The sequence below is a fragment of the Hyla sarda genome, chromosome 12 (assembly GCF_029499605.1).
Source record: "Hyla sarda isolate aHylSar1 chromosome 12, aHylSar1.hap1, whole genome shotgun sequence".
NCBI classification, from domain to species: Eukaryota; Metazoa; Chordata; class Amphibia; order Anura; family Hylidae; genus Hyla; species Hyla sarda.
Genome location: NC_079200.1, coordinates 15925778 through 15948080, shown reverse-complemented (window position 1 = coordinate 15948080; position 22303 = coordinate 15925778). Strand labels below are relative to the sequence as shown.

General features: G+C 46.1%; 1 long non-coding RNA gene across 1 annotated transcript in view; it reads left to right on the top strand.

The window, feature by feature from the left end:
- Window positions 1–22303, top strand: part of LOC130296212 (uncharacterized) — a 121710-nt gene that overhangs the window by 33324 nt on the left and 66083 nt on the right. The window contains exon 2 of the long non-coding RNA XR_008849160.1: window positions 3311–3354. This is a non-coding gene — a long non-coding RNA (uncharacterized LOC130296212). The remainder of the gene's footprint in view (window positions 1–3310; window positions 3355–22303) is intronic.

Here is a 22303-nt window from a genome sequence, read left to right as displayed (position 1 = left end):
AATGGAAAACGGCATTTAACACCAGAGATGGACACTTTGAGTATCTGGTCATGCCCTTTGGCCTGTGCAACGCCCCTGCCGTCTTCCAAGACTTTGTTAATGAAATCTTTCGTGATCTTTTATATTCCTGTGTTGTTGTATATCTGGACGATATCCTGATTTTTTCTGCCAACCTAGAAGAACACCGCCAGCATGTCCGCATGGTTCTTCAGAGACTTCGTGACAATCAACTGTATGCCAAAATGGAGAAATGTCTGTTTGAATGTCAATCTCTTCCTTTCCTAGGATACTTGGTCTCTGGCCAGGGACTACAAATGGATCCAGACAAACTCTCTGCCGTCTTAGATTGGCCACGCCCCTCCGGACTTCGTGCTATCCAACGTTTTTTGGGGTTCGCCAATTATTACAGACAATTCATTCCACATTTTTCCACCATTGTGGCTCCTATCGTGGCTTTAACCAAAAAGAATGCCAATCCTAAGTCATGGCCTCCTCAAGCGGAAGACGCCTTTAAACAGCTCAAGTCTGCCTTTTCTTCGGCTCCCGTGCTCTCCAGACCTGACCCATCTAAACCCTTCCTATTGGAGGTTGATGCCTCCTCTGTAGGAGCTGGAGCGGTTCTTCTACAGAAAAATTCTTCCGGGCATGCTGTTACTTGTGGTTTTTTTTCTAGGACCTTCTCTCCAGCTGAGAGGAACTACTCCATCGGGGACCGAGAGCTTCTAGCCATTAAATTAGCACTTGAGGAATGGAGGCATCTGTTGGAGGGATCAAGATTTCCAGTTATTATTTACACCGATCACAAGAACCTCTCCTATCTCCAGTCTGCCCAACGGCTGAATCCTCGCCAGGCCAGGTGGTCTCTGTTCTTTGCCCGATTTAATTTTGAAATTCACTTTCGGCCTGCCGATAAGAACATTAGGGCCGATGCTCTCTCTCGTTCCTCGGATGCCTCGGAAGTAGAGCTCTCTCCGCAACACATCATCCCCCCTGACTGCCTGATCTCCACTTCTCCAGCCTCCATCAGGCAAACTCCTCCAGGGAAGACCTTCGTTTCTCCACGCCAACGCCTCGGAATCCTCAAATGGGGTCACTCCTCCCATCTCGCAGGTCATGCGGGTATCAAGAAATCCGTGCAACTCATCTCTCGTTTCTATTGGTGGCCGACTCTGGAGACGGATGTTGTGGATTTTGTACGAGCCTGCACTGTTTGTGCCCGGGATAAGACTCCTCGCCAGAAGCCCGCTGGTCTTCTTCATCCTCTGCCTGTCCCCGAACAGCCTTGGTCTCTGATTGGCATGGACTTTATTACGGACTTACCCCCATCCCGTGGCAACACTGTTGTTTGGGTGGTCGTTGATCGATTCTCCAAGATGGCACATTTCATCCCTCTTCCTGGTCTTCCTTCAGCGCCTCAGTTGGCAAAACAATTTTTTGTACACATTTTTCGTCTTCACGGGTTGCCCACGCAGATCGTCTCGGATAGAGGCGTCCAATTCGTGTCAAAATTCTGGAGGGCTCTCTGTAAACAACTCAAGATTAAATTAAACTTTTCCTCTGCATATCATCCTCAATCCAATGGGCAAGTAGAAAGAATTAACCAGGTCCTGGGTGATTATTTACGCCATTTTGTTTCCTCCCGCCAGGATGACTGGGCAGATCTTCTACCATGGGCCGAATTTTCGTATAACTTCAGAGTCTCTGAATCCTCCTCCAAATCCCCATTTTTTGTGGTGTACGGCCGTCACCCTCTTCCCCCCCTCCCTACTCCCTTGCCCTCTGGTTTGCCCGCTGTGGATGAAATATCTCGTGATCTTTCCACCATATGGAAAGAGACCCAAAATTCTCTTTTACAGGCCTCATCACGCATGAAGAAGTTTGCTGATAGAAAAAGAAGAGCTCCCCCCATTTTTTCTCCTGGAGACAAGGTATGGCTCTCCGCTAAATATGTCCGCTTCCGTGTCCCTAGCTACAAATTGGGACCACGCTATCTTGGTCCTTTCAAAATCTTGTGCCAGATTAATCCTGTCTCTTACAAACTTCTTCTTCCTCCTTCTCTTCGAATTCCTAATGCCTTTCACGTTTCTCTTCTTAAACCACTTATCATCAACCGTTTCTCTCCTAAGTTTGTTTCTCCCACTCCTGTTTCCGGCTCCTCGGACATCTTCTCCGTTAAAGAGATACTGGCCTCCAAGAAGGTCAGAGGGAAAACCTTTTTCCTGGTCGATTGGGAGGGTTGTGGTCCTGAAGAGAGATCCTGGGAACCTGAGGACAATATCCTAGACAAAAGTCTGCTCCTCAGGTTCTCAGGCTCTAAGAAGAGGGGGAGACCCAAGGGGGGGGGTACTGTTACGCCGAGCGCTCCGGGTCCCCGCTCCTCCCCGGAGCGCTCGCTTCACTCTCGCTGCCGCAGCGCTCCGGGCAGCTCCACTGACCCGGTGCGCTGCGATACCGTCTCCAGCCGGGATGCGATTCGCGATGCGGGTGGCGCCCGCTCGCGATGCGCATCCCGGCTCCCGTACCTGACTCGCTCTCCGTCTGTCCTGTCCCGGCGCGCGCGGCCCCGCTCCCTAGGGCGCGCGCGCGCCGGGTCTCTGCGATTTAAAGGGCCACTGCGCCGCTGATTGGCGCAGTGGTTCCAATTAGTGTGTTCACCTGTGCACTCCTTATTTATACCTCACTTCCCCTTCACTCCCTCGCCGGATCTTGTTGCCATTGTGCCAGTGAAAGCGTTTCCTTGTGTGTTCCTAGCCTGTGTTCCAGACCTCCTGCCGTTGCCCCTGACTACGATCCTTGCTGCCTGCCCCGACCTTCTGCTACGTCCGACCTTGCTTCTGTCTACTCCCTTGTACCGCGCCTATCTTCAGCAGCCAGAGAGGTTGAGCCGTTGCTAGTGGATACGACCTGGTCACTACCGCCGCAGCAAGACCATCCCGCTTTGCGGCGGGCTCTGGTGAAAACCAGTAGTGACTTAGAACCGGTCCACTAGCACGGTCCACGCCAATCCCTCTCTGGCACAGAGGATCCACCTCCTGCCAGCCGGCATCGTGACACAGGATTTATTTTGTATTTCTTTGAGCCTAAAGTCAAAGGCTGTATTTGTTTGTTACTGAAAAATAAAAACAGTAGAAGCCCTGATTAAACATCACTTTCAGTGTCCCTGTCTCTTACTATTTTGCCACTATTTGACTGGTTCAACAGAGCTAATCTCCCACAGGCCATAAGAAACAATTTGCATTTCTCTGACTAGTATCCTGAGAAGATCCATTTCCTTGATATGTGGATATATAAAGACCTCACTGTTTTCCAGGTTCGGAATTGTAAAGATGGAAATTCTTAGGCCACAACTCCAAGGTAAGTCTGAGTGACGAAGCCTCCACGAAACCTCTTCAATGTTATGGGTCACCAGCAAACATTGATGAAATAAGCCAAGATATCAACATGAAAGCAGCAAAAAAGCAAATCCAGCCCAGGCTGGATCAAGTCTTGAATGTATAGGGAAGACGAGGTCAAGTCTTTACACGCTGTCATTTAGAAAACAAGTGCACGGGCCACCACTAAACTGAGCAGACTGCCGAGAGAAGTGTCCGATAACCCGTGAGGTCTCCACTTAGTATAATGGGAGTCAATAATTATATAGCAGTCTTCCTAATCTACGTGTTTCTCCACTAGCTGCACAAGTCCCCGTAGTTATTGGAAATTCTAGGTGAAACCAACCAATTTTAACAAGATTTAAGGACAATATAATGTCTATGTCTATGTCCCTTGATGCTTTGTTTTCAACAAGATAAAAAAGCGTTAGAGGCGCCTGACCAGACGCTTATCCCTTGACCTCCTCAGAAATAGCATGTCTGTTATCCTGAGTCATACAAACAGGTTAATGGGGTGTTCTGTCATAGCTATAGGGGGTGCTAAAGTAGCAGTCTTACCCAGCATTGGGGCCAATGGTAGCATTCATTGAGGTTTGCACTGGGATGATGCTGTAGGTTATGATGAGAGTAGTAGTTGCTGATGTTTGTGTCACGTAGCTATTCCTCTCTGAACCACAATATTTTTCCAAATAAAGCTGTTCCAGCAAACAAAGCCCGAAAATGAGACCTCAGAAGCCAGGAAAATAACTTTGGAAACACTGAAGAAAAAGGTGCGGATCAACTCACCCGATAAGCAGGAGACAACGGGGCACTTCACATCACGGTCAGACGGTGGATGAGCAGGGAGACGGTAGATGGAACGGGGGAATCAGGCGTCGGGCCACAGCCATATGACACCGTTAGGTGCTTCTTCAGGCCCCTGCGACTGTTTCTTGATGCCAAAATATATTTTATGAGGTATAGGGATTCAACAAGCTAGGGCAGGTTGGATCTGGAGCTGAGACATCTGGACCATCCCTGTATTACATAGTTTCCATTCATGTTAATGGGAGATCTAAAGAAGCAATGGATTTTCCCTACCAATCTATATCTATGCTTTAAAATCGTGAAAGTAGATAAATGGTGCCCAACCAGTGGCTAAGGTCACTTGACATTCGATGTGTCCCGACACGGGTGCCATAACTCTTTTAGAAGTTATATCAGTCATGTTTCTAGGACTTTTGATCAGATACTTAGCTAAACCAGATACAGTTGTGGTAGCCATGGGGTGTTAGCAGAAATACCTGATCACTTCGTGACACCAGGGCACCGTTATCCTATGCATGGTCTGAGGTTGGAGACAGCTTCTCCTGGGCCAGACACGGGGAGTAAAGGAAAACACCGACTGTCTTTACTGAGCAGGTGCAGATGGTAATACACATACAGCTGGCATACAGATTAATACTGACTTTTGAGATGGAAGATTGAATCCTAATAGCTAGGGTCCTGTCAAGGTACTGAAGACTTTTCTGCAGGGACTTCCTCCTTGCGAGTAATCCTTGCAGGATGACCAGTTGAGAGATTAGATTTGAAGTAGGCCTCTCCTCAGAGCACACGACATGCAGCACACCTGAGCTAAACTGTTGCTCAGGAGCCACACTAGGATATACTGAAAAACTCCTCCCCCCCTCTACAGTATACAGGGGAGACTTTTGGGGTTCCCATTGGCAGGCAGGGTCACATGGGGTTCACTGCTCTCAATTAAAGGTACAGTAACATGAGAAAACATATATACATATAACAATAGTAGAATTTATTTAGGAAAATATATTATCTGAATATACACATAATTGATTTAACTGTAAAACTCTGGTGGGCCCAACACCTTGTGCTGCCAAGCTGCCCTAGACAACCCAAAGCCACAGGACAGCTACCGGTGCTGGGACACCACACAGTGATAGTAGTTTTACCTGGGCCTTAAAGGGGTACTCCACAGGAAAACATTTTTTTAAAATCAACTGGTGCCAGAACGTTAAACAGATTTGTAAATTACTTCTATTAAAACATCTTAATCCTTCCAGTACTTATCAGCTGCTGTTATGATCCACAGGAAGTTCTTTTCTTTTTGAATTTCCTTTCTGTCTGACCACAGTGCTCTCTGCTGACACCTCTGTCCATTTTAGGAACTGTCCAGAGCAGGAGAGGTTTTCTATGGGGATTTGCTCCTGCTCTGGAAAGTTCCTGAAATGGACAGAGGTGTCAGCAGAGAGCACTGTGGTCAGACAGAAAGGAAATTAAAAAAGAAAAGAACTTCCTCTAAAACATACAGCAGCTGATAAGTACTGGAAGGATTAAGATTTTTTAACAGAAGTAATTTACAAATCTGTTTAACTTTCTGGTACCAGTTAATTTAAAATTTTTTTTTTTCCAGTGGAGTACCCCTTTAATGCCTAAGGGTGCCCAAAGGCTGCTCTTCAACATAAGGACCATGACTGATCGGAGAACTCTTTACACATTTTTGCATTAAAGGGGTAGCCCGCCCCTAGACATCTTATCCCCTATCCAAAGGATAGAGGATATGATGTCAGATCGTCAATGTCCCGCTGCCGGGGACCCCCGGGATCTCGGCTGCGGCACCTCGCTATCATTACTGCACAGAGCACGCTCGCTCCATGCGTAATGACCGGCGATACAGGGGCCGGAGCATTGTGACTTCACGGCTCCGACCCTCGTGACATCACTGTCCGCCCCCTTAATGCAAGTCTATGGGAGGGGGCGTGACGGCCACCACGCCCCCTCCCATAGACTTGTATTGAGGGAGCGGGCCGTGCCGTCACGAGGGGGCGGAGCAGTGACGTAACGATGCTCCGGCCCCTGTATTGCCCATCATTACGCATGGAGCGAGTTAGCTCTGTGCAGTAATGATAGCGGGGTGCCGCAGCCGAGATCCCGGGGGTCCCCAGCAGCGGGACCCCGGAGATCTGACATCTTAGATGTCTAGGGGCGGAGTACCCCTTTAAGCCCAGAAGTTCTATTCTGTATTGCTGCATAACTAGTTAGACTTTCCATACAGAATTCTCAGTACAAGTTCCCTCTTCCTCTGTGTATGGAGGATTGGGAGGGATTGTTTTTGTGCGGAAATCTAGAGCAGGACTTGTTAATGTCAAAGCTTCTATAAGTAACAGTGGTGAAAGGTCAGCGGTCCCACCCTAGGAGGAGTCCCGTGGAGCATCTTTGCCTTTCTAACGTCATTAGTTTTCAGTTCCCCCCTCAGGAAGCGCCCGCGCAGATGATTCCTGTACAATATTTTCTTCAAACAAAAGACTTCAGGGAGATCCTTCTGCCCAGTAAGAAGGCGGACTATTTTTTCTCAATGGGATTGAAAAATACCTTCTTTAGTAAACACTTCTTTTCCTTTCTTCCCTGGGAGCGGATGTGCCGCACGTCTTCCTCCTCAGCGATTACTTCTGCGCCTATCTGTCTACAAATAAAAAAGCCACACTTGAGGTCGTTCATAGAAGGAAAGGTCAAATACACTAAGTAGAATTTTCTTTCTTTCATCGTATAACAAGTAGTCAGGTAAAGACAATTGTTTGCCATGTTATGAATGGTATCTTATCTTGGGAGTCAAGGATCAAAGGTGGCCACCAATGAAAAGATTAGGCCACAATCATTCAGTCACACAGAAGCATCGATCACTTCTCCGAGCTTATTTTTAAGGGGAGTTTCCTAAATATAATGAAGTCTTAAAAGGGTTGAATCATGAAGATAATCCCGTCTCTAATAGTAGCTGATGGGTCATGGGTCTGTCTCCTGAAGCCCCCAGATGTTTTCGCTCAAGGGAGGTCTGTCTAGCCATATATCTCCCGCTCCAGTGGCCACTGCAGTAGAAATGGGCTATCACATTCAAATGAATGGCCACCCAAGTAAAGGAAAGATGTATTTGGTCTGCCAGAGTTGGGCCCCAACATAAAGTCATGTGCCCTCATAGACAACCCCATTTAAAGGAGTACTCCGGCAAAAAAAAATGTATCCCCTATCAATTGGATAGGTGATAAGTAGCTGATTACGAGGGCTCTGACCGGTGGGGCCCTTCGCGATCACCGAGACTGGACCCTGACGCTCACAGTGTGGAGCCTGTGCTGTCTACCGGTAGATGGTATGCGCTCCATTCCTTTCTATGGGAGCGCCAAAAAGACCCGAGGGCTGTACTCAAGTCTTTCAGTTCTCCCATAGGAGTAAATGGAGCGTGTCCTCACTGAGCACCTAGTCCGGCACCTGGTCCCATCCCAGTAGTGAACGGGACCATGTGATGAATAAAGCATAAAAAACTTTACTCAGAATGATAGCAATAAAGATACAACCTGTATTTGGATAACCAATATTTGACTGGGAAAGCAAGGTTAGGGACCACAGATGGAAAATAGACCAGGCAGGTGCCCCTCTAGACTCCACGCGTTCCGTTGCCCATCGGCAACTTCCTCAGAAGTGTTGTGCCTTGTTTCACATTCTTAGCCTTATACAGTGATCCCTCAACTTACAATGGCCTCAACATACAATAGTTTCAACATACAATGGTCTTTTCTGGACCATCGTAAGTTGAAACCAGACGCAACATACAATGTCACAGACAGTCCAGATCTGTGAAACATGTCAATGGCTGAGAGAACCGACCAAACAAAATGCGCATTCACTGGTAAAACCCCTGTATTACTGAAGCATATGCACTGACTGGAGTCTGGTAGCGCCCCCTACAATACAGGGAGGTATTACATGTTCTGTACTCTTTACCTGTATTACTGAAGCATATGCACTGACTGGAGTCTGGTAGCGCCCCCTACAGTACAGGGAGGTATTACATGTTCTGTACTCTTTACCTGTATTAGTGAAGTGTATGAACTGACTGGTGTCTGGTAGCGCCCCCTACAGTACAGGGAGGTATTACATGTTCTGTACTCTTTACCTGTATTACTGAAGCATATGCACTGACTGGAGTCTGGTAGCGCCCCCTACAGTACAGGGAGGTATTACATGTTCTGTACTCTTTACCTGTATTACTGAAGCATATGCACTGACTGGAGTCTGGTAGCGCCCCCTACAGTACAGGGAGGTATTACATGTTCTGTACTCTTTACCTGTATTACTGAAGCATATGCACTGACTGGAGTCTGGTAGCGCCCCATACAGTACAGGGAGGTATTACATGTTCTGTACTCTTTACCTGTATTACTGAAGCATATGCACTGACTGGAGTCTGGTAGCGCCCCCTACAGTACAGGGAGGTACTACATGTTCTGTACTCTTTACCTGTATTACTGAAGTGTATGCACTGACTGGTGTCTGGTAGCGCCCCCTACAGTACAGGGAGGTATTACATGTTCTGTACTCTTTACCTGTATTACTGAAGTGCATGCACTGACTGGTGTCTGGTAGCGCCCCCTACAGTACAGGGAGGTATTACATGTTCTGTACTCTTTACCTGTATTACTGAAGCATATGCACTGACTGGAGTCTGGTAGCGCCCCCTACAGTACAGGGAGGTACTACATGTTCTGTACTCTTTACCTGTATTACTGAAGTGTATGCACTGACTGGTGTCTGGTAGCGCCCCCTACAGTACAGGGAGGTATTACATGTTCTGTACTCTTTACCTGTATTACTGAAGTGCATGCACTGACTGGTGTCTGGTAGCGCCCCCTACAGTACAGGGAGGTATTACATGTTCTGTACTCTTTACCTGTACCAGGGTTACCTACTCCTTTGGACACCAGGTGAAGGCGACTCCATTACTTTTTTAGGACATTGCGTGTACTGTACAGGACCCTGAAGAAGCTCCTGTCCTCTACATAGACTAGTGTTTCCCAAGCAGGGTGCCCCCAGCTGTTGCAAAACTACAACTCCCAGCATGCCGGGACTGCCTTTGGCTGTCCGGGCATACTGGGAGTTGTAGTTTTGCAACAGCTGGAGGCTTCCTGCTTGCTAAACACTGACATAGACAGTGATTACAGCTCCCAGCAGATCATTCTTACTTTTATATGTAATTTGCTTTATCCATATTAATTATCTACCGTATTTATCGGCATATAACACGCACTTTTTAGGCTAAAATTTTTAGCCTAAAGTCTGTGTGATACACCCCCAGGAAAGGCAGGGGGAGAGAGGCTGTCGCTGCCCGCTTCTCTCCCCCTGCCTTTCCTGGGGTCTAGAGGGCTGCTGTCGGCCCTTCTCACCCCCTGGTTATCGGCGCCGCTGCCCGTTCTGTCCCCCAGACTATCGGTGCCGGCGCCGATAGCCAGGGGGAGAGAAGGGGCAGCGGCACCCATTGCCGGCGCCGCTGCCCCGTTGCCTCCCCCCATCCCCGGTGGCATAATTACCTGAGTCGGGTCCGCGCTGCTGCAGGCCTCCAGCGTGCGTCCCCGGTGTCGTTGCTATGCGCTGAACGGCGCGGCGCATGACGTCAGTGTGCGCTGCGCCGTGCATAGCAACGACGCTGGGGACGCACGACGGAGGCCTGCAGCAGCGCGGACCCGACTCATGTAATTATGCCACCGGGGATGGGGGGGGGCAGCGGCGCCGGCAATGGGTGCCGCTGCCCCTTCTCTCCCCCTGGCTGTCGGCGCCGGCACCGATAGTCAGGGGGACAGAACGGGCAGCGGCGCCGATAACCAGGGGGTGAGAAGGGCCGACAGCAGGGCTCTAGACCCCAGGAAAGGCAGGGGGAGAGAAGCGGGCAGCGACGGCCTCTCTCCCCCTGCCTTTCCTGGGGGTATATCGGGGTATACACGCGCACACACGCACCCTCATTTTACCATGGATATTTGAGTAAAAAACTTTTTTTACCCAAATATCCTTGGTAAAATGAGGGTGCGTGTTATAGGCCGGTGCGTGGTATACCCCGATAAATACGGTACTTAGTTTTCTTTAATCCTCACTTTTTCCTATTTTTGGATGACATTTTGGTGCCTTTAGAACCAATTACCAGGTTTCCATAGAGTTCTGGTCTCAACATACAATGGTTTCAACATACAATGGTCGTCCCAGAACCAATTAATATTGTAACTTGAGGGACTACTGTATATACAATCAGATCACACTAATTAGCAGGAGGAGTTACCTGGTGGTCCGTGGCGCCATTCATGCATACATGCTAAAACGCCTGCGCCCAGTATAAAACGCGTACCAGGTCTGTCCCAGCAGCTAATGAAAGCCGGGAACCTGGGCTAATAGCATGCGGCACCGATCGTTGTGCCGCGCACTATTAACCCTTTAGACGCGCCGTTCAAAGTTGATTGCCGCGTCTAAAATGAAAGTGAAAGCTTCCCGGCAGCTCAGTTGGGCTGAAAATGTCCGAACTATAAAAATAGATAATTAATTATACCGCACGTGTCAATGGCGTACGCGCAAAAAAAATTCCGAAATAGTGTATTTTTAGTCAGTTTTTATATCATGAAAAAATGAATAAAAAGCGATCAAAAAGTCCGATCAATAGAAAAATGGTACCGATAAAAACTTCAGAACACGGCGCAAAAAATAAACCGGCCCGTTCGCGGAAAAATAAAAAAGTTATAGGGGTCAGAAGATGACAATTTTAAACGTGCTCTCTGCTGACATCTCTGTCCGTTTTAAGAACTGTCCAGAGTAGGAGAAAATCCCTATAGCAAACATATGCTGCTCTGGACAGTTCCTAAAATGGACAGAGATGTCAGCACTGCAGAGAGCACTGTGTTCCAAAAAGAAAAGTATTTCCTCTGTAGTAGTCAGCAGCTAATAAGTACTGGAAGGATGAAGATTTTTTAATTGAAGTAATTTACAAATATGTTTAACTTTCTGGCACCAGTTGATTTAAAAAATAAAAAATTAAAGTTTTCCACCGGAGTACCCCTTTAACGACGCAAGACGTATATTTACGTCCTGCGCCGGCTCCCGCGATATGAAGCGGGATCGCGCCGCGATCCCGCATCATATCGCGTCGGTCCCGGCGCTAATCAACGGCCGGGACCCGCGGCTAATACCACACATTGCCGATCGCGGCGATGTGCGGTATTAACCCTTTAGAAGCGGCGTCAAAGCTGACCGCCGCTTCTAAAGTGAAACTGAAAGTATCCCGGCTGCTCAGTCGGGCTGTTCGGGACCGCCGCGGTGAAATCGCGGCATCCCGAACAGCTGATCGGACACCGGGAGGGCCCTTACCTGCCTCCTCGGTGTCCGATCGACGAATGACTGCTCCGTGCCTGAGATCCAGGCAGGAGCAGTCAAGCGCCGATAATGCTGATCACAGGCGTGTTAATACACTCCTGTGATCAGGATGAGAGATCAGTGTGTGCAGTGTTATAGGTCCCTATGGGATAACAATGATCAGTATAAGAGATCAGTGTGTGCAGTGTTATAGGTCCCTATGGGACCTATAACACTGCAAAAAAAAAGTAAAAAAAAAGTGTTAATAAAGGTCATTTAACCCCTTCCCTAATAAAAGTTTGAATCACCCCCCTTTTCCCATAAGAAAAATAAAACAGTGTAAAAAAAATAAAAATAAACATATGTGGTATCGCCGCGTGCGTAAATGTCCGAACTATAAAAATATATCATTAATTAAGCCGTACGGTCAATGGCGTACGCGCAAAAAAATTCCAAAGTCCAAAAAAGCGTATTTTGGTAACTTTTTATAACATTAAAAAATTAATAAAAAGTGATCAAAAAGTCAGATCAAAACAAAAATCATACCAATAAAAACTTCAGATCACGGCGCAAAAAATGAGTCCTCATACCGCCCCGTACGTGGAAAAAATAAAAAAGTTATAGGGGTCAGAAGATTACATTTTTAAACGTATAAATTTTCCTGCATGTAGTTATGATTTTTTCCAGAAGTGCGACAAAATCAAACCTATATAAGTAGGGTATCATTTTAACCGTATGGACCTACAGAATAATGATAAGGTGTAATTTTTACCAAAATATGCACTGCGTAGAAACGGAAGCCCCCAAAATTTACAAAATGGCGTTTTTTTTTCGATTTTGTCGCACAATGATTTTTTTTTCCGTTTCGCCGTGCATTTTTGGGTAAAATGACTAATGTCACTGCAAAGTAGAATTGGCGACGCAAAAAATAAGCCATAATATGGATTTTTAGGTGGAAAATTGAAAGGGTTATGATTTTTAAAAGGTAAGAAGGAAAAAACGAAAGTGCAAAAACGGAAAAACCCTGAGTCCTTAAGGGGTTAAAGGGATTTTCCAGAGGTAAAAAAAAACACATTCAAACCAACTGGTGCCAGAAAGTTCTACAGATTTGTAAATTACTTCTGTTTAATAATCTTAACCCTCACAGTACTCATCAGCTGCTGTATGCTCCACAGGAAGTTGTGTAGTTCTTTCAAGTCTGACCACAGTGCTCTCTGCTGACACCTCTGTCCGTATCAGGAACTGTCCAGAGCAGCAAATCCCTATAACAAACCTCTCTTGCTCCAGACAGTTCAACTGGTGCCAGAAAGTTAAACAGATTTGTAAATTACTTCTATTAAAAAAATCTTAATCCTTTCAGTACTTATTAGCTGCTGAATACTACAGAAGAAATTCTTTTCTTTTTGGAACACAGAGCTCTCTGCTGACATCACGAGCACAGTGCTCTCTGCTGACACCTCTGTCCATTTTAGGAACTGTTCAGAGTATGAGAAAATCCCCATAGCAAACATATGCTGCTCTGGTCAGTTCCTAAAATGGACAGAGGTGTCAGCAGAGAGCACTGTGCTCGTGATGTCAGCAGAGAGCACTTTGATCCAAATAGGGAAAAAAAATCTTCTGTAGTATCCAGCAGCTAATAAGTACTGGAAGGATTAAGATTTTTTTACAGAAGTAATTTACAAATCTGTTTAACTTTCTGACACCAGTTGATTAAAAAATAAATAAAATAAAAAGTTTTCGACCGGAGTACCCCTTTAACATTGTTTCCAATGGGTTTCTGCTGCCCGTGCACACTGCATTAGATAGATGTGTTTATCAATGGTTAGACAACAAAGCGAAGCCTCCCGAAAATGGATTCCTCCCCTGCCATGATGCTCATCTGGCTAATACATTTGTATCGGAGGTATGTGTTGTTACGGTTGTAGCGTGTTTGCTGTCGCTGCACTCACACGACGGTATACAGAAAATAAACCAGCTGTTACTATAGGAACCAAGCTGCAGAGGATTAAGGCTGACTTGTGGCAGGATGCGGATGTCTTGCCAATAGGATTCCTTAATTACACTGATGAAAGGCGGGCAAGGAGTCTCGTAAAATGACAAACTACTTCCTTGCATGCAACAGGTTAGGGAACCTTGTGAATAACACGTTTGTCATCATGGAAAGAATGGGCCAAACTTCAGGGCCTTAAGATTTAGACTGCAGCTCGGCGTCGTGACCCCGACGGGAAGCAAACGCTCAGATGAAAATGTGTTGGGCATCCTGCTGAGAAGTGTCCTGCAGAAACACAACAAAACATGGATGCCCAGTGCATCTGCTGTGATAAGGGTCAAACCGGACCACCAAGTAGCAGAAGATCGCTCAGTGGACACTAGGATACTTATACCCCCCCAAATTTCCCATACAAGACAGCCCCATTTGGAGTAGCCTTTTTACCCAAATGTGCACAGTTGGCGACTGTCCCATTTTGTTGTTGTTAAAGGTGTACTCCACTCCATTGTTTGTACACCAGGGAATGAGTTGGATAGGAATTAGATGCTCACCCTGGGTGTTTGTGTAATCACATACATAACAATGGAAAAGGTGCGTAAATTAGATCGTCCGCTGCCCTCCGTAGTAGTACGGTAATGGGATGTAATGGCTTCAGAAAGACCCGGCTCTCGGCGCTGAACGACCAGAACGGTGGATAGATTCAAGGTAAGTTTATTGACCAGAATGCAACGTGTTTCGCTGCGCCCTGGATGTTGTCGCCGCGTCCCCGTGATGTCCCCGCTGCTCCGGAACGTCTCTGCTGCCCGGAATCGACGCTCTCCGTCGCCGCCATCACGTCACTACGCACGCCGCTCCTATTGCATGACGGGACGGCGTGCGCAGCCTCACTTACGTTTATGTGTATTTTCATTTATTGTTTTATATATATGGTTTTAAGGTATTTTTGTGTGATTGTGTTACCGATATGTTTATTGTATACGGGGTGATCCGGCAGTGGGATAGCAGGGGCTGATTCCTAAGATTATTCCCTGGAACTCCTCCTTCCCACTTCCGGATCCCCTTTGTGAGCATAGACAAAGGATTCTACCCGAAATGCGTTCGCGCTGTCTTTTTAGTTGCTGTTTTATATTGGCTGTTCCGCATATTTAGCGTTTTTTACTGGGATCCGAATAAAGTTTTCATCATTTACCACTAGCGTTTCTGCACTTTGTCCATACTACGTTGGAGTCAAGCCGTGTTGGGGATCAAGTGAACAGACCTCCTCCCTCACCACATGTAAACTATGTACGTTTCTAAATTTAAATAAACCTTAGGTGATTTTAATGACATTTTGCTAAGACTAGACGTCATGAACAGTGCCACCGCTGCCAAATAAATAGCTCAGACTATTGACTTTTAGAGCTACCGTAGGCTATTTGCACATTTCTTTTGTACTTCTTTTGGCTGTAGAGCAGGTTTCTGAGAGATATATCTGATAGAGCACTGCAGGCGGCCATAGCCACGCACTACTGGTAATCCAACAGGTGCTTCATGGGCGTTTTCCCCTTTAACGTGTGTCGGCACATTTTTGATTCTCTAAAGTTATCCCGGGGCAAACTATATGTTACCGTCTTGTAGACTCAAGGTGGGTCCTTAGTGATACAATCTATTTTGTACTGGCTTAACCATGAATGTCTAAGGGATCCTCTGGTTTCACCCCAAAGTTTTTGTTTGCTGGGTAATACCTTAGTCACGATCCTCATGTGGTAGCCCTTGGGGGGTGTATGGTAGTGGTGGTATGGTATAGGTATATAAGGGGTTAATGTTAACCCTAGAAGAGTTCGTGACGCCAGGCTGAGGGCTGGTATGCTGAATCAGTGTTCCGGCCTATCATCGCCCTTCCCAGTAACGATAGGTGCATAAAATAACTGAAGGTCCACAAGGAGAATTGAACTTGAACTGGAACAACTTTTACTGAAGCACTTGCAATGTCCAAGTACAGTAACAGTCTCATATAACAGTCTTGAGGTTGCTTAGTGACTGGCAGAAGTTACGGACCTTGAATTAGACATATAGGGGGACATTTACTAATCTAGTCTATTCTGGGTATGCTTATAGACCAGCGTATGTGGTCATCTCCTGTCTATTGTGCTCCTAATTTATCAAAGGTCTCACAGCCCTTGATAAATTCTGTGCTCAGACTTCAGGGTCTACAGCTTAAACTGCATTTAGACCTGCTCCAACATGGTCTGACATTTCAGCGTATTTTGGGCAGATGCGACTTGTCGCACAAAAGTCGCACTTGATAAATTCAGCCCCAATGCATTTTCCAATGCATTTCCGTCTAAAATAGACTTGCATGCATCATGTTCTAAAAATTCTCTACAGCAAAAGTCGCAGAAAAGTCGCACATATTTAGACTGCGACTTTCTGTGCGACAAATTTAGACAGGAAAAAACAGTCTAAATCCTTTGATAAGTCTCCCCCATAGTCTCTGAATTTTAGGAAAAGATTTGCAGATCCATCCAGATTTAGGGGAGTTATTAGGTCCGGTGGTACTGCAGAGTGTTTGGGAGATGATACACTCTATGTTTGTAATGGCTCAGCCGTCGCCGCAAGGCTCGGGCCTAACTCACTGCAATAATTGCTGTACAGGTCTTCTCTCATCAAGAGCACAGGAGCAAGAGAGCAAGAGATGGCCGCCGCTCCCCTATATGGGTAGGGGGCGTGGCGAATCTGATTGGTCCGAACGTTTGCCACCCACCATTACATGGTGTGATGGGATTGCCTACGTCACAAGATCTATACACATTATAAAACCAAAACGAGGCTAGAGATGACAAAGTGAGGCTTGGAACGCATCACATGACCCGAAAGCCCTGCGACACCATGGAAACAAGTAATTAACCATTTATTTACATTTATACTATACTATTTACATTATCTATGCATAAATTACTCATTATACATATACAGGATAGGGGCAACTAGGGGTAGACTATCTAATAGGGAACCCTAAGTCCTAGGGACTCTGGCTATGGGGACCCATAAATAAGTACCGTATGAAATGCGGTACTGGGACACCACACTCATAAGAGTCACCCATTGGTAGTCAGATGCAGCAGTGATGACAGGTCATTGGCATGTAGGAAAGAATGTAACTCGCTCTCAGCAAAGGAACATAGAGATGGCTGGAACATGAAAATCCAGAATCCAGAAATCAGAACTGGAGCAAGACTGGAGCATGGTAAGAAGGACTGGATAAGAACCTGGAGGGCAGCTAGGGAGTCCAAATAGTGAGATGTAGGCAGAGTCCAGGAACAGGCCAAAACCTTGAGAACATTAGAAAGACAGGGTCCAGGAACCAGACAATAATAAGGCACCAGGAAAATGGAACCATGAGCATGAAAAGTCCTGAAGGTAGATACTATAGGAAAAGAGTGTAACGCTAGTGGGTGTGTGTTCCTGGTCTGTACTACACTGACCCTCTTATGAATGACAAGGACTGATGTCGCTAAACCTAGCCTGTCTGCTTACTTCTTACACCTGTACAAGTCCCACATCAGTCTGATTCCCAGTGCCAGGAACTGGGGTCATCTTGCCTGTCTGACCAGCCGCCATGATTGCTGGGACCATTCTCGATAAGAAACCTGGTACCCTCTAGTTGCTAAATCCAGCATCTCCATCCTCAAGTGGACTTAAAAGGGTACTCCACTAGAAAACATTTTTTGTTTTTTATCAACTGATCCAGAAAGTTAAACAGATTTGTAAATTACTTCTATTAAAAATATTAATCCTTCCAGTACTTATCAGCTGCTGTATGAGCCACAGCAAGTTCTTTTGTGGTAGCCCTTGGGGGGTGTATGGTAGGGATGGTATGATGTTGATATATGAGGGGTTAATATGAACCCTGTCACTCGAGACGCCAGGGTGAGGGCTGGTATGCTGAATATATATTCCGGCCTATCGCCGCCCTTCCCAGAAGCGATAGGTGCAATGAAATGACTGAAGGTCCACAAGCAGATTTAACTTGAATAACTTTACTGCAGTGCTTGCAATATCCAATGCGTAGTAACAGTCTCATATAACAGTTCTTAGGTTGCTTAGCGACTGGCAGAAGTTGCGGACCTTGCGTTAAACTTGTAGTCTCTGAATTTAGGGAGTGATGTGCAGATCCGTCCAGATTTAGTGGAAATATTAGGGGATGACACACTCTATAAATTAGATCATTCAGCCGTTGCAGCAAGGCTCAGGCCTAACTCACTGCGATTACTGCGATATAGTTCTTCTCTCATCAAGAGCCAGGAGAAAGAGAGCGAGAAGATGGCCGCCGCTTCCTTATATGGGCAGGGGGTGTGGCGATTCTGATTGGTCCGAACGTCTGCCATTCACCAGTACATGGTGTGATGGAATTAGTGACGTAAGAGGGCCTCCAAAGGTCCTTAAGCTAAAACCATAGAGTTCACCTTGTCACATGACCTGCAGGTCCTGCAATGCTAATAGAAACAGGTAATTAACCACTTATATACAGAAATAATACTATATACATTATTCTATGGACAAATTAGAAATTTATATACTATAATAGAGGACACTAGGGGCTGACTGACTAACAGAGATTACTAAGTCCTAGGGACTCTGGCTACAGGGACCCATAGATAAACAAGTACCGTATGAAATGCGGTACTGGGACACCACACTTTTCTTTTTGAATTTCCTTTCTGTCTGACCACAGTGCTCTTTGCTGACACCCCTGCCCATGTCGGGTACTGTCCAGAGCAGGAGAGGTTTGCTATGGGGATTTGCTCCTACTCTGGACAGTTTCTAAAATGGACAGAGGTGTCAGCAGAGAGCACTGTGATCAGGCAGAAAATTCAAAAAGAAAAGAACTTCCTGTGGATCATACAGCAACTGATAAGTACCGATCTCCCAGCAATGTCATTTACATGTGCTTTTTCCCCACCAACATGCTTCACACACCAAAAGGACACAATGGAACAATGAGTATAGTTTTATTGGCGCTCCCCATACCTTAAAATATGGCATATACCCATAAAGTTGGAGGCATATAAGGCTACATTATGGGTCTAGTATGGGTAATTGGCCCCATATTAGGATCTGTGAAACATGGACTCAGAAACAGGCCACATGTATGGGCATTTGGGCTTATAAGTGTAGCTGCTCTCATCAATGACCTATATATGAGGTGCTCAATTATGGGGGTACTGTGTGCAGGGCGTTCGGATATATTCGTGACATCAGGGCACCATTAACCTACATTGTCTGAGGACAGAAATGCTTCTCCTGGGCCAGGTGCGGGATAATAACTGCAACCATTCTAGGCTACAGATAACTGTCTTCACTGAGGCAGGGGTAGTTGTTACAATCCTCACAGCGCAGATTAGAGTAGAGGAGATGCAGAGTAACCCTTGGGAGCCCTGTAGACTTACTGTGACTTTTAGTTTATTACACCCACTTGGTTTTTCTTGTAGCAGGCTTGGGACTTAAGACTTAATGCTGAGGCCTACCACGCTGACTAGGGTTCTGAAAGTGTCCAATTAACGCTACCCCGCCAGAGTATGAACTAGCACTGTGTGGCCCGTCGACTCACTGGGTCCTCCTGGGCGGGGAACACTTGCAGAATGGTGCGGTTGCTTGCTTGAAGATTTACCAGACTTCCCTTGAATCACCTCACACTCCTGCTGTCTCTTCTCCACACTGCAGCTCACACTGAGCTCTGCACTAGTCACTTAGACTCAGACTGGGCTAAGACTAAGACTGAACTGAATAACTCCCCCCCCCCCCCCCCCACTATATATGGCCCAGCTAGGGGGGCTCCCATTGGGCAATCGGGGTCACATGGGTACTCTTCATCATACCTCCTTACAGATATCCTGTACATTTCTTAAAGATACAGTACCAAACAATATAAATACAACATATACGTTTCTATACATAGGTGAGATAAATTAGCAACCTCAGAAAGAAACAGATCTATTGGAATTGCCGAGGTGTTGGTTACACAGGGTCCTGGTTGCTGAAGGTCCTACATGGCACATGCTAGGCGCAGCCCCTGTTACAGATACAATGTAGAGAAGTAATATCTGATGTCCCGCTCCCTATATGAGGTATTGGTCAATGTCATTATAAACCAGATCTATAATACGTACCAAACGATGGAAACAACAGCCAATGATGATAATTGTTCCTGTCACGTTTCACTTGAAGTAGTAGAGGAAGGAGGAATCGAGAAAAATTAGAGGCAGGATAAAAATATCCCTGTGAGGAAACGTTCCTAGAACTAAAAGCTCCTATTCTATCAGATAATAAATGTTTATGTTCTTCATGCGCGCTCGCTAGATTGATGGACCGAGACGCCGAGAGGAAGTTTCCAGTAATAGAACTGTCACGTCTTATCAAAACTTCGGCCTCAGTCCTCCAGCGTCTTCACAGGACACAGGAGCCTTCTGTAAGACCCTTTTGTGTACTTTAATTTTGCCACTTGATACGATACGACCAACCTAACTATAGTATCCCGTCCTTAGTATCCTACCATCGGCTCACTTTCCTTGCCTGAACCCACCTCTAACCTTAGGTGTAAAATTACTTGGTGCCCGAACAAATCCCAGCTGGATATGTAATCCTGCACAGTAATGTTGTCATTGTCTGCTTGAGTGCTCACCTTACCAAAGTTAGAATAAGCGTTCTTTCCTAGCATACTCACTGCATCTTAAAGGGGTACTCCACTGCTAACCTCTTATTCCCTATCCAAAGGATAGGGGATAAGATGTCTGATCACAAGTGTCCTGTTGCTGGGGCCCCCCGCGATCTCCCGCAGCACTGCCGGGTTCCTGCAGTGGTCGTGACATCACGCCATGCCCCCTCCATTCATGTCTATGGGAGGGGGCGTGTCTGCTGACACGCCCCCTCCCATAGACATGAATGGAGGGGGCGTGGCATGACGTCACGAGGGGGCTTGACGTCACGATCACAGCCTCCGGCTCCGAGCGTTCTGAACAAAATGTTCAGAACGCTGGAGCACCGGAGTAACCCTTTAATGGGATATCTGCTTTTGAGAGCTGCTTTGTGTTAAAAAGGTCCCTCAAAATATGGGGATCACATGTTATCATAATCCTGGGATCCAAGTGACCAGGTGTTATCTGAAATTGGGTTCAATCACAAGTCTAATAAATAATTACACGATGTTCATTGAAATAGGTTTTTCCTCCTTCTCTTTGCTAAGGTTTACTCATTTCTCGGGTAATAAAATACCTAGGGTCAACCGGGTAGATTAGATTATCAGGGTAGAAGCCAGTACCAATACCTTAACCCTTAAGAATCATGGGTTTTTCCGTTTTTGCACTTTCATTTTTTCCTCCTCACCTTTAAAAAATCATAACTCTTTCAATTTTGCACTTAAAAATCCATATGAGGGCTTATTTTTTGCTCCTCCAAGTCTACTTTGTAATGACGTCAGTCCTTTACCCAAAAATCTACGCCAAAACGGAAAAAAAAATCATTGTGTGACAAAGTTGAAGAAAAAACACCATTTTGTAACTTTTGGGGGCTTCCGTTCCTAAAGTAAATTTTATGGTAAAAATTACACCTTATCTTTATTCTCTAGGTCCATACGATGAGAATGATCCCCTACTTATATAGGTTTGATTTTGTCGTACTTCTGGAAAAAATCATAACTACATGCACGAAAATTTAGACGTCTAAAATTGTCATCTTCTGACCCCTATAACTTTTTTATTTTTCTGCGTATGGGCGGTATGAGGGCTATTTTTTTTTGCGTCGTGATCTGAAGTTTTTAGCCATACCATTTTTGTATTGATTGGACTTTTTGATCGCTTTTTATTCATTTTTTCATTATATAAAAAGTGACCAAAAATACACTATTTACTATTTATAACGATATATTTTTATAATTCGGATATTTCCGCATGCGGCGATATCATATATTTTTATTTACACTGGTTTTTTTAACGGGAAAAAAGGGGTGGTTCAAACTTTTATTAGGGAAGGGGTTAAATGATCTTTATTGACTTTTATTTCCACTTTTTTTTCCAGTGTTATAGCTCCCATAGGGACCTATGGGCGGCCAGTCCATAGCATCAATGCCTTCCTCTTGTAGGAACTGCTGACACACTCCAGCCATATCAGGTCTAGCATTGTCTTGCATTAGGAGGAACCCAGGGCCAACCGCACCAGCATATGGTCTCACAAGAGGTCTGAGGATCTCATCTCGGTACCTAATGGCAGTCAGGTTACCTCTGGCAAGCGCATGGAGGGCTGTGCGGCCCCCCAAAGAAATGCCATCCCACACCATTACCGACCCACCGCAAAACCGATCGTGCTGGAGGATGTTGCAGGCAGCAGAACGTTTTCCACGGCGTCTCCAGACTCTGTCACGTCTGTCACTTGTGCTCAGTGTGAACCTGCTTTCATCTGTAAAGAGCACAGGGCGCCAGTGGCGAATTTGCGAATCTTGGTGTTCTCTGGCAAATGCCAAATGTAAGCACAACCCCCACCTGTGGATGTCAGGCCCTCATACCATGGAAACATGTACATTTGTGGCCTGCTGGAGGTCATTTTGCATGGCTCTGGCAGTGCTCCTCCTGCTCCTCCTTGCGCAAAGGTGGAGGTAGCGGTCCTTCTGCTGGGTTGTTGCTCTCCTATGGCCTCCTCCACGTCTCCTGATGTACTGGCCTGTCTCCTGGTAGCGCCTCCATGCTCTGGACACTACGCTAACAGACACAGAAAACCTTCTTGCCACAGCTCGCATTGATGTGCCATCCTGGATGAG